Here is a 13998-nt window from a genome sequence, read left to right as displayed (position 1 = left end):
CATATGAACATGCACACTTACTTACCAAGGCCTTTATTAATTTTTCAGCTAGTGGGATGCTTCTTCTTACAGCAAATTACTCCCCATGATCAATCAAGTCTTCGTTTACTGCTTCATCTACATGCAACACCACATTGGACTTCATCCAAAAGTACAGAGTGAGCACAGGGCCATGCACTTTTGATAACTGGAATTTGGAAAGCAAAATATTGGGTAATTGATGTCACAATGTACCTTGTGATGACCCAGGCAGGTGGTATTTGGATTATATTTAAATGTCACTTCAAAATAGTCAACAGGTCTCTTGATCATGTTCAACAAATAACTGAGGCAAGAGTTTTCCAGATTGATTTTAGGACTTAATTGTTCATGAATAAAAGACTCCATCCCATAGGCAGGACACCAAATGTTGACACTGTTACCAGTGTTATATTATGCTTGTAGACAGGAGCTGAGCATGTTTGTCCTTTGAAAGGTTTTTCCAGGAACTGACTGAAACAGATGCAGTTACTCACAGCCGAGCATTGGACTGAGGTCAGAGAACTTCTTACTAAAGAGTAGGGGAAGGATTAAAGGAACTGAAGGGTATAGTGACCCCATAGGAAGACCAACACTGTCACCTAACTTGGACACCTGGGGGCTCCCAAAGTCTATGCCACCAACCTAAAAGCATGTCTTGAAAAGTTTAAGCCCCCCCTTCCACAAATGTAGCAGAGAATTGCCTTGTCTTGCCTTAGTTAGAGAGGATGTTCCTAATCCTGTAGAAATTTGATATGTGAAGAAGGGGGAAATAGGTGGAAGGTACCCTCTCAGAATGACAGGAGAGAGATGATGGGGAAAGAACTCTGCAAGAGTGGATGAAGTGCAAAATTACAGATGTGAATGAATAATAATGATGATGATGGTGGTGGTGGTGATGATGATGATGATAAAAATGATAATTAACAATAATGATATTAACAACAATGCCATAGTTAAGGTTTCACAGTTATGAACAGACACCACAGCCAAAGCAAGTCTTATAAAGCGATCTACAGATTCAATGCAATCCCTATCAAATCCAATCCAATAACATTCCAATACCAATCCAATTCTTCAGAGAATTAGACAGAACAATTTGCAAATTCATCTGGAAAAATAAACAACCCAGAATAGCTAAAACTATCTTCAACAATAAAAGGATTTGTGGGGGAATCAGTATCCTTGAACTCAAGCAGTATTACAGAGCAATAGTGATAAAAAACTGCATGGTATTGGTACAAAGACAGACAGACAAGTGGAATAGAATTGAAGACCCAGAAATGAACCCACACACCTATGATCAGCTGATTTTTGACAAAGGAGCCAAAACCATCAAATGGAAAAAAGATAGCACTCTCAGCAAATAGTGCTGGTTCAACTGGAAGTCAGCATGTAGAAGAATGCAGATCGATCCATGCTTATCACCTGTATAAAGCTTAAGTCCAAGTGGATCAAGGACCTCCACAGCAAACCAGACACACTCAAACTAATAGAAGAAAAACTAGGGCAGCATCTTGAACACATGGGCACTGGAAAATTTTTCCTGAAAAAAACACCAATGGCTTATGCTCTAAGATCAAGAATCGACAAATGGAATCTCATAAATTGCAAAAGTTCTGTAAGGCAAAGGACACTGTGGTTAGGACAAAACGGCAACCAACAGATTGGGAAAAGATCTTTACCAATCCTACAACAGATAAGGGTTTATATCCAAAATATAAGAAGAACTCAAGAAGTTAGACCGCAGGGAGTCAAATAACCCTATTAAAAAATAGGGTTCAGAACTAAACAAAGAATTCACAGCTGAGGAATGCCCAATGGCTGAGAAACACCTAAAGAAATGTTCAACATCTTTAGTCATAAGGGAAATGCAAATCAAAACAACCCTGAGATTTCACCTCACACCAGTGAGAATGGCTAAGATGGAAAACTCTGGTGACAACAAATACTGGCGAGGATGTGGAAAAAGAGGAACACACCTCCATTGTTGGTGGGATTGCAGACTGGTACAACCATTCTGGAAATCAGTCTGGAGGTTCCTCAGAAAATTGGACATTGAACTACCTGAGGATCCAGCTATACCTCTCTTGGACATATACCCACAAGGTGCCCCAACATATAAAAAAGACATGTGCTCCACTATGTTCATAGCAGCCTTATTTATAATAGCCAGAAGCTGGAAAGAACCCAGATGCCCTTCAACAGAGGAATGGATACAGAAAATGTGGTACATCTGCACAATGGAATATTACTCAGCTATCAAAAACAATGATTTTATGAAATTCATAGGCAAATTGTTGGAACTGGAAAATATCATCCTGAGTGAGGTAACCCAATCACAGAAAAACACACATGGTATTCACTCAGTGATTAGTGGCTATTAGCCCAAATGCTTGAATTACCCTAGATGCATAGAACACATGAAACTCAGGACAGATGATCAAAATGTGAATGCTTCACTCCTTCTTTAAAAGGGGGAACAAGAATACCCTTGGCAGGGAATAGAGAAGCAAAGATTAAAACAGAGACAGAAGGAACACCCATTCAGAGCCTGCCCCACATGTGGCCCATACACATACAGCCACCCAATTAGACAAGATGGATGAAGCAAAGAAGTGCAGGCCGACAGGAGCCGGATGTATATCGCTCCTGAGAGACACAGCCAGAATACAGCAATCACAGAGGCGATTGCCAGCAGCAAACCACTGAACTGAGAATAGTACCCCCGTTGAAGGAATCAGAGAAAGAACTGGAAGAGCTTGAAGGGGCTCCAGACCCCTTATGAACAACAATGCCAAGCAACCAGAGCTTCCAGGGACTAAGCCACTACCTAAAGACTATACATGGACTGACCCTGGACTCTGACCTCATAGGTAGCAATGAATATCCTAGTAAGATCACCAGTTTAAGGGGATGCCCTTGGTCCTGCTAAGACTGAACCCCTAGTGAAAGTGATTGTTGGGGGAAGGGCGGAAATGGGGGGGAGGGTGGGGAAGGGAACACCCATAAAAAAGGGGAGGGGGAGGGATTTGGGGGATTTCCTGGGAAACCGGGAAAGGGAATAACATTCAAAATGTAAATAAGAAATACTCAAGTAAATAAAAAAGAAAAAAGAAAAAAAGAAAAAAATTGGGAAAAAAAAGAAATAAAATATCATTCACGCTCATGTGGTAATCCTGCTAAGACTGAATGAACCCCCAGTGAACATGATTGTTGGGGGGAGGGTGGTAATGGGGGAAGGATGGGGAGGGGAAGCCCATATAAAAGGGGAGGCGGAGGGGTTAGGGGGACGTTGACCTGGAAACCGGAAAGGGGAATAACAATCGAAATGTAAATAAGAAATGCTCAAGTTAATAAAGATAATGAAAAAAATAATAAAAAAAATAGAATGGGGAAACCTATCGCCCACAGCAGATGAGTGGACTGGAAAGGCATACAGGAGCATTCCTGGGCTGGTGTACGCTCTGTGTCTTCTGATTGTTTACACTGTCCCTGCCCTCTTGTTTCATGATAATGAAAGTCAAAACTAAGAGATTATCAGAGTAATATGTAAGATAGGACAAATAACATGGTCTTCTCATTTCAATTAAAAAAAAAACTTAAGAGATTAAAAAAAAAAAACAAGAAGAAGAAGCTGACAGGGCTTGCAACACTCTAAGAACAATAATACCAACCAACAACAGCTCCCAGGGATTCAACTACAACTCAAAATCTACACACCAACAGACCCATGGCTTCAGCTGCATATGTATCAGAGGATGACCTTGTTGAGCACCAATGAGAGGAGAAGCCCTTGGTCCTGCCAAGGCTGGACCCTGCCCCCAATGTTGTGGAATGTCAGGTCAGGGAGGCAAGAATGGTTTGGGACACCCTTATGGAAGAATGGGGAGGCGGTTTTGGATAGGGCATTATATATGGGAAACTGGGGAAGTGAATAATATTTGGAATGTAAATTAAAAAAATATCCAATTTAAAAAAACCCTCAACATTGGTATTCTTTTAACACTTGAGGCCTGGGCAATCTAATTCCACTTTGACTCAATACTAAAATAAGTATCAATGCTCAGATGATGGTTTCAGAAACACCTGTACAACTTTTCTTGTGAAGCTTAGCCCCTAGAAAAAGAGTGGAAATCCATAATGAGACTGAGGAAAGACCATCCAGAGACTGCCCCACCTGGGGATCCATCCTTTATACAGACACCAAACCCAGACACTATTGCTGATGCCAAGAAGTGCTTGCTGACAGGAGCTTGATATATCTCTCTCATGAGAGCCTGACAAATACAGATGAGGCTGACTGTAGACTACAATTGCACTGAGCACAGCAACCCCAGTGGAACAGTTTGGAAAAGGATTGAATGAGTTAAATGTATTTGAAACCCCCGAGGAAGAACGACAGTATTAACCAAGCCGACCTCCCACAGCTTCTACGGACTAAACCACCAACCAAAGAGTACACATGGAGTGACCCATGGCTTCAGCTACATATGTGGCAGAGGATGGCCTAATCTGGCACCAATGAGAGGAGAGGCCCTTGGTCCTGTGGAGGCTCCCTGTCCCAGTGTAATGTCAGGACTCTGGTGTGGGATTGGGTTGGTGGGATGGGGGAGCACCCTCATAGAAGTACTGGAAGGGTGATTAGATAGGGGGTTTGCAGAGGGGAAACCCAGATGGGAAGTAACATTTGAAATGTAAAGAAATAAAATATCCAGTAAGAGAAAAAGAAATCCGTAGTGAGAACACCAGGTTCATTCTGTCATTACTACACGCTGCACACAGCATGTGCATCTGCTAAGAGAACAGTTTCTTACACTGGGGCAGTCATGGTCCTGGACACAGAATAAAAATCAATTTAGATAGGATCATAAATGTTTAGTTCTCTTATTCCCTGTATTATGCCACATCTATAGATATTTTCTTTTAATAAAGCATGTTATTCAGGGAGCGTCAGTTATTCAAAGGCTACATCCAATAAAACTGCATCTCTAAAGTGCAGCCTCCCTTGGAAGTATTGTACCCTTTACCAGACACTTAAGAAAAAACTATGTTAAACAGCAATTAAATGAAGATCAAAAGACGTATACACAACTTCTGCAAGTTTGCAAATGTTATTACAATATGCAAAGACCCAAAAGTTCTCTAATTTAAAATAGAAATCACTTTTTCCTCGATTTCTGATGGGGACAAGAAATGCAACTTTACAGGTTTCTAACTTTATAATCGATGATTACATTATTGGTTTGACCAGTTCTGAAAATATGCACAAAATAACATTATACAGACTACAGAGGTTATATGTAGGAATTATATATATATATATATATATATATATATATATATATATATATATATATATATATGGTACATATACACCTGTAATAACACTTAATAAAAAGAATAGGCCATGGATTTTTAAATAGAACAAGAAGTATATGGGACAGCTTGCAAAATTGCAAAAGCTTGTATACTTCTTCCCATTTTTGTCTTACTATCATTTCCAACAATTTTTGCTAAAGGTCTCTGGTAAAGAGCAAGTCACATCTTCCACCATGTTAGGAGAAAGTGTAATATATTATAATATCAAATAATACTAATGTAAATATAATATAAAATGAAAAATTTAAGAGAACAGTCCAATTTATCTTTCTTTGCAAGGTACTAAAGGAGCATAAGGTATACTTATACATACTTACATTGGCTAAATATTGAGTGACATTCTTTATATCTAGCTGGAGTAAATTGTCAATAATTGGAAGAGGGGTGGGGCCAGGAGGAATCTTCCCTCTCCCAGAACTCTGTCTTCAGAGTGAGAGGAGAATGAGAGAGAGCGTGTAAGTACCAGTAGTGTGATCCATTGAGTTCCTACTTACTGAACCAGCTCTGATCAGACAACACAGAACTTTTATCCTGTGGCTCAGAATCAAGATGTCCTCATAATTGACTAACTAGCTAGCTGATGCTCTTTCATCTATCCTTCATGTGGACATTATCCTAGTGATAAACACAAAATTACAAAAATGTGATCAATAAAACAATGTTCTTCATGTTTACAAAAGTCTCATGTTATAGCTCAGACTATCTACCAATCTTCTTTACTTTCCCAAGGTTAGAAGTGACCATGCCCAGGTTTAACTATATATTTAAAATATATATTTGTTACCATAAACATTTACACAAGCATTCTCAATAAGTGTAATTTCATACACTATGACAAACACAACTAAGTAAATAAGGTGTGTCTAGTGCTACTCAGATATCTTGAATAAAAGAAGATGCATTATCTTGTCCATGACCTCTATATGACACAATTCATATAAAATCAATTTGTCCTAATGGTGAAAAAACAAACAGAAGTACTGTCACTATGATACAGTTCATAGAAAAAGGAAGTTGAATACAATGAGATTTTCTTATGGCCATAGTTACTCACTGACGTTTTATTACAATTTTTTATTGAAAATTTATTCTTGTCTAATACCATACATCCAGGCCACTCCTCCCTCCACAATTCCTTCCAGCTCCTCCCATCTCTCTTCTTTCCCAAATTTACTCCCCCTCTTTTTCTCTTCAGAAAATTGCAGGTCTCCAAGGGATGACAGTCAAATTGGACAAATCAAGACATAGTAGTAAGGCAAGACAAGAGCCTTCATGTTGAGGCTAAAAAAGACAACACAATAAGGGAGAAGAGTTTCAAGATCAGGCAAAAGAACCACTCCCCCTGTTAGGAGTTCCACAAAAACACTATAGCTAGCAGCTATATGACTATGTAAGAAAAGTATTGGGATTGTCCCCTTCATATCACTCTTGGCTTTAATAAAACATTGTTGCTTAGGGATGTTGGAATTCATAGTATACAATGACCAGACTGTTCAAAATGGGATGGGAAGAAACAGATACTATAAAGAATCAAATAAGAATAAAATGATATGTGTTATTCTAATTATAATGACAAAGCACAAGCAAAGGCTTGATTTGTAGAGATGGCCTGATATTCTAAATTGACAACAGATATTGCTAAGCTCCCTTACAACAGAAAATTGTCTTTTAAGACTATGTTATGGGGCTAGGGAGATGACTCATTGGTTAAGAGCACTAATTGCTCTTTCAGATGTCCTGAGTTAATTCCCAGCAACGACAGAGTGGCTCACAACTATCTATAATGTGATCTGATGCCTACTTCTGGTGTGTCTGAAAATAGCTAAAGAGTACTCATATACAATAAAAAAATCTTTATTTTTATTATTTTATTTTATTTTTATTAAATATATTTCTTTATTTACATTTCAAATGTTATTCCTTTTCCAAGTTTTCTGTCCATAAGCAACCATCCTCTCCCCCTCCACCATATGTGTATTCCGCTCCATCTACTCCCCTACCAGCCCCCCACCAATATTCCCCTGCACTAGGGGTCAAACCTTGTCAGGGCCAAGGTCTTCCCCTTCCGCTGGTGCCCAAACAAGGCTATTCTCTGCTACATATGCAATTGGAGCCCTGGGTCAGTGTACGTATAGACTTTGGGTAGTGGTTTAGTTGCTGGAAGCTCTGCTTGGTTGGTATTGTTGCTCTTATGGGTTTGCAAGCTCCTTCAGCTCCTTCAATCCTTCCTCTAATTCCCTGAAAGGGGGTCCTGTTCTCTGTTCAATGGTTTGATTCTGGCATTGACCTCTGTATTTGACATGTTCTGGATGTATCTCTCAGGAGAGATCTATATCTGGTCCCTTTCAGCATGCATTTTTTTTATTTTCAAACATATATATATATATATATATATATATATATATATATATATATATATATATATGTGTGTGTGTGTGTGTGTGTGTGTATATATACATATACATATACATATATATATATATATACATATATATATATATATACATATATATATATATATATATGCCACATGTGGTATAGGCTCTGAATAGCTGTTCCTTCAGGCTCTGTGGCTCTGTTCTAAACTTTGCCTCTGTATCCTCTCCTATGGATGTTTTTGTTACCCCTTTGATCAAGGGGTGGGAGAATCTGAATTTCCATCATGCTTCTTCTTGATTTTCCTTTGGCCTTTCGATTGCATCTTGGGTAATTCAAGCTCTTGGGCTAATATCCACTTATTAATGACTGAATACCATGTATGTTTTTCTGTGATTGTGTTACCTTGCTCAGGATTATGTTTTTGAGTTCATTCCATTTACCTATGAATTTTAGAGAGTCATTGTTTTTGATAGCTGAGTAGTACTCCATTGTGTAGATGTACCACATTTTTTAATTCAATCCTTTGTGAAAGGGCATCTGGGTTCTTACCAGCTTCTGGCTATAATAAATAAGGCTGCTATGAACATAGTGGAGAATGTGTCTTTGTTGTTATGTTTTAGCATCTTTTGGGTATATGCCCAGGAAAGGTACAGATGGCTCTTCAGGTAGTGCAATGTCCAATTTTCTGAGGAACCTCCAGACTAATTTTGGAGAGGCTTTACCAGTTTGCAATCCTAACAACAGTGAAGGAGTGTTCCTCTTTCTACACATCTTCTCCAGCATCTGCTGTCACCTGAGGTTCTCATCTTAGCTGTACTAACTGGTATGAGGAAGAATCTCAGGGTTGTTTAGATTTTCATTTCCCTGAGGACTAAGGATGTTGAACATTTCTTTAGGTGCTTTTCAGTCTTTCAATATTCCTCAGCTGAGAATGTTTCTTTCACCTCTATACACCATTTTAATAGGGTTATTTGGCTTTCTGGAGTCTAACTTCTTGAGTTCTTTGTATATTTTGGATATAGGTCCTCTATCAGATTGGTATAGATCTCTTCCCAATCTGTTGGTTGCCATTTTGTCCTAATGACAGTGTCTTTTGCATTACAAAAGTTTTGCAGTTTTATGATGTCCCATTGTTGATTCTTGATCTTAGAGCATAAGCCAGTGGTGTTTTGTTTAATAAATTTTCCCTAGTGACCATGTGTTCGATACTCATACACACTTAATTTTTCAATTAATTTGAGTGTATCTGGTTTGATATGGAAGTTCTTGATCCATTTGAACTTATGCTTTGTACATGGTGATAAGAATGGATCTGTTTGCATTCTTCTACATGCTGACTTCCAGTTGAACCAGCACCATTTGTTGAAAATGCTATCTTTTTTCCATTGGATGGTTTTAGCTGTTTTGTCAAAGATCAAGTGACCACAGGTGTCTGGGTTCATGTGGGGGTCTTCATTTCTACTGCACTGATCTATCTGCCTGTCTCTCTACCAATACCATACAGTTTTTATGACTATTGCTCTGTAATATAGCTTGAGGTCAGGTATGATAATTCCCAAAGAAGTTCTTTTATTTTTGAATATACTTTTGCTATTCTCACTTTTTCTTTTTATTCAAAATGAATTTGCAAATTGCTCTTTCTAATTCTATGAAGATTTGAGAAGGATTTTGAAGGGATTTGCATTAAATATGTAGATTGCTTTTGGCAAAATGTTCATTTATACTACATTAATCTTGCAAATCCATCATCATGGGAGACCCATCCATCTTCTGAGATCTTCAGTTTCTTTCTTCAGAGAGTTGAAGTTCTTGTCATACAGGTCTTTCACTTGTTGGTTAAAGTCACACCAAGATATTGTATAATATTTGGGATTATTGTGAAGAGTGTCATTTCTCTAATTTCTTTCCCAACCTGTTTATCCTTTGAGTAGAGGAAGGCCAGGGATTTGTTTGAGTTAATTTTATACCCTGAATATTTGCTTAAGTTGTTTATTAAGTTAAGTAGTTCTCTGGATGAAATTTTGGGGTCACTTAAGTTTACTATCATATCATCTACATATAGTGATATTTTGATTTTTCCCTTCCAATTTGTATCCCTTTGACCTCCTTTTGTTGTCTGATTGCTCTGGTTAGGACTTCGAGTACTGTATTACATAAGTAGGGAGAGGATGGGCAGCCTTGTCTAGTCCCTGATTCTAGTGGGATTGCTTCAAGTTTCTCTACATTTAGTTTGATGTTAGCTACTGGTTTGCTGTATATGGCTTTAAATATGTTTAGATATGGGCCTTGAATTCCTAATCTTTCCAGGACTTTTTATCATGAAGGGGTGTTGAATTTTGTCAAATGCTTTCTCAGCATCTGATGAAATGATCATGTGGTTCTTATCTTTGGGTTTGTTTATTTAGTGGATTATATTGATGGATTTTTATATATTAAATGATCCCTGCATCCTGAGATGAAGCCTACTTGATCATGATGGATGATCCTTTTGATGTGTTCTTGGATTCGGTTTGCAAGATTTATATTGAATATTTATGCATCAATATTCATAAGGAAAATTGGTCTGAAGTTCTCTTCCTTTGTTGGGTCTTTGTGTGGTTTAGGTATAAGAGTAATTGTGACTTCATAGAATAAATATGGTACTGCTCTTTCTGTTTCTATTTTGTGGAATAATTTGGACAATATTGGTATGAGGTCTTCTATGAAGGTCTGATAGAATTCTGCACTAAACCCATCTGGTCCTGGGCTCTTTTTGGTTGGGAAACTATTAGTAACTGCTTCTATTTAGGAATTATGAGTTGTTTAGATGGTTTATTTGTTACTGACTTAACTTTGGTACCTGGTATCTGTCTAGAAAATTGTGAATTTCCTCCAGACTTTTTTTGAATATAGGATTCTGCAGTAGGATCTGATGATTTTTTTAATTTCCTCAGATTCTGTTGTTGTGTCCCCCTTTTCATTTCTGATTTTGATAATTTGGATGCACTCTTTGTGACCTCTGGTTAGTCTGGTTAAGGATTTATCTATTTTTTTTTTTTGATTTTTCTCAAAGAAGCTACTCCTGGTTTTGTTGATTCTTTGTATAGTCATTTTCATTTCTACTTGTTTGATTTTGGCCCTGAGCTTGATTATTTCCTGCCTTCTACTTCTCTTGGGCTCACTTTTTTGTTCTAGAGCTTTTAGGTGTGCTGTCAAGCTGCTGACATACGCTCTCCCCTTTTTCTTTTCAGGCCCTCACAGGTATGAGTTTTCCTCTTAGCCCAGCTTTAATTATGTCCCATAAATTTGGTATGTTGCGTCTTCATTTTCATTAAATTGTAAGAAATCTTTAATTTCCTTATTTCTTACTTGACTAAGTTTTCATTGAATAGAGCATTGTTCAACTTCCAAGTGTCTGTTGGACTTTCTGTCATTATTGTTGTTATTGAAGACCAACTTCGTTCTGTGGTGATCTGATAGGCTTCATGGACGTTTTTGTATCTTCCTGTATCTGTTGAGGCCTGTTTGTGACCAATTATATGGTCAATTTTGGAAAAGGTACCATAAGGTGCTGGGAAGAATGTATATCATTTTGTTTTAGGATGGAACATTCTATAAATATCTGTTAAATTCATTTGGTTCATAACTTCTGTTAGTTCCTCTATGTCCCTTTTTAATTTCTGTTTCCATGATCTGTCCATTGATGAGAGTGGAGCGCTGAACCTATTATTGTAGGATGTGCAATGTGTGATTTGAGCGTTAGTTAAGGTTTCTTTTACGAATGTAGGTGCCGTTGCATTTGGAGTATAGATATTTATGATTGAGAATTCATCTTTGTGAATTTTTACTTTGATTAACATGAAGTGTCCTTCCTTATCCTTTAGATGACTTTTAGTTGAAAGTCAATTTTATTCAATATTAGAATGGCAACCCCAGCTTGTTTCTTCAGGCCATACGATTGGAAATTTTTTTCCAGCCATTTGCTCAGAGGTAGAGTCTGCCGTGGTCTCTGAGGTTTATTTCCTGTATGCAGCAAAATTCTGGGTCCTCTCTATGTATGCAGTCTGTTAGTTTATGACGTTTTATTGGGGAATTGATTCCATTGATGTTGACATATATTAAGAAATAGTGATTGTCGCTCCCTGTTGTTTTCATTGTTAGAGGTAGAAATACGTTTGTGTGTCTCTCTTTTAGTTTCATTGCAAGGAGATTATATTCTTGCTTTCTGCATGACATAGTTTCTCTCCGTGTGTTGGAGTTTTCCATCTTATATCCTTTAGAGGAAGACATTGTGTAAATTTGGTTTTGTCATGGAATATCTTGGTTTCTCCTTCTATGTTAATTGAGAATGTTGCTGGATATAATAGCATGGGCTGGCATTTTTATTCTCTTAGGGTCTTTATGACATCTGCCCAGGATCTTTTGGATTTCATAGTCTCTGGTGAGAAGTCTCATGTAATTCTGATAGGTCTGCCTTTATACGTCACTCGACGTTTTCCCTTGCTGCTTTTAATATTCTTCCTTTGTTTTGTGCACTTGGTGTTTTAACTATTATGTGATGGGAGTAATTTCTCTTCTGATCCAATCTATTCTGACTTCTGTAGGTTTCCTGTGTATTTCTGGGCATCGCTTTCTTTAGATTAGGGAAGTTTTCTTCTATAATTTTGTTGAATATATTTACTGGCCCTTTAAGCTGGGAGTCTTCACTCTCTTCTATACCTATTATCCTAATGATTACATCCAGAGTTGACTGGATGTTTTGGGCTAGGAGTTTTTTGTGTTTTACATTCTCTTTGATAGTTGTACAAATTTTCCTATGCTATCTTCTGCCCCTGAGATTCTCTCTTCTATCTCTTGTATTCTATTGGAGATGCTCGTATCTATGACTACTTGTCTCTTCCTTAGGTTTTCTATCTCCATGGTTGTCTCCCTTTGTGCTTTCTTTATTCTTTATAATTCCATTTTTAAATCCTGGACAGTTTTGTTCAATACCTTCACCTGTTTGGTTGTGTTTTCCTGTAATTCTTTTGGGATTTTTGTGTTTCTTCTTTATGGGCTTCTACTTGTTAAAAATATGGAATTCTTCACGAATTTGCATGTCATCTTGCACAGGGGTCATGCTAATCTTCTCTATATCATTCCAATTTTGGTATATGTACTGCCAAAACAAGCAAAAAGATTTTTTTTAAGAAAAGACTGTTATACAGTATTTCCTAAATGATATTACACAAATTCAGTGGATTTTCTTAAAATTCTCATTTCAGTATTTCTTCTGATTTTTCTCTACTTTCTTTGTCTAAGACAAAACTATTTCTACTGGCCATTAAGCTGAGCCTTGTACATTTTGTCCTTTGCCTAGTCAGACAGAGAATGTAGGTAGTTGAGCCAGGGTGTGAATCCTTATCTTGCCCTTTTTTTCTCCATATAGAAATTCAGCTCTATTGCATCCACCAACCTTTACTGACAGTGTACTCTGATTCAAAATCAACCTTATTCAGACCTATTCAAAACAAACATGAATTTAGTTACTAATTACATCATCATATTTGACACAGTGGTCAGAAAAGTTTGAACTTAATGATGTTTTGAAACCAGTTAATGATTAGCTCGTCATTTTCTGACATGGAGATTGAAAAGGTATGACCTTAATTATCTTTAGACATCCGGTGATCCAAAGTCATCTTGCCCTGTTGTCTTTGCAAGGTAAACAGAATTTGTTACCTGGCTCATGTTGACCTAAAATCTAAAAGAAACAAGTTCCATTTATTAGGCAGAAGCTAGACTAATATTTAAAGTTAGTCAAATCTTACATTGGTGAGATTCTAAGGGCCTCAATGCCTATAGTACTAGTTGAAGTAGACAGAGTCATATTTCCTAACCTGCTGCATTTCGCACCAGAATCATTGTGGGTGGCTGATAAAATCTTGAGCTACACAGCACCCTCAGAAGTATCAGTATATTAATAGTATGACCTTGGTCCTTCCTCTTTTCTGAGCTGGTCTCAGAACTTGTCTGAGCTATGGGTTTAAGATGGGGTCCAACATACAGCATTGGTTTCCATAGGCCTGCCCACATTATTGCTCTCTCAATATAAGGAAGGTCCATGAACAGTAATTGTCTTTAGAGAAAAAGAGAATATGGGAAGTGGATAACAAGTTGTGACAAAGAAGATTATTTTTGATGGGTACCCACCAACGAAGATTGCTTAGACATATGGTTAAGCCAATAGAGAGTCTATTA

The 13998-nt window shown here is 37.6% G+C and overlaps 1 non-coding gene across 1 annotated transcript; it reads right to left on the bottom strand.

Moving 5' to 3' along the window:
- Positions 1–12826: 12826 nt before the first annotated feature.
- Positions 12827–12932, bottom strand: LOC134485298 (U6 spliceosomal RNA). Its single transcript, XR_010063337.1, has one exon. It is a non-coding gene; the product is annotated as a U6 spliceosomal RNA (small nuclear RNA).
- Between the last annotated feature and the right edge of the window lie 1066 nt (positions 12933–13998).

Source organism: Rattus norvegicus, chromosome 1, assembly GCF_036323735.1.
Source record: "Rattus norvegicus strain BN/NHsdMcwi chromosome 1, GRCr8, whole genome shotgun sequence".
Lineage (NCBI taxonomy): Eukaryota > Metazoa > Chordata > Mammalia > Rodentia > Muridae > Rattus > Rattus norvegicus.
Note: the sequence above shows the minus strand (reverse complement) of the source record. Positions and strands in the feature narration are given on the sequence as shown.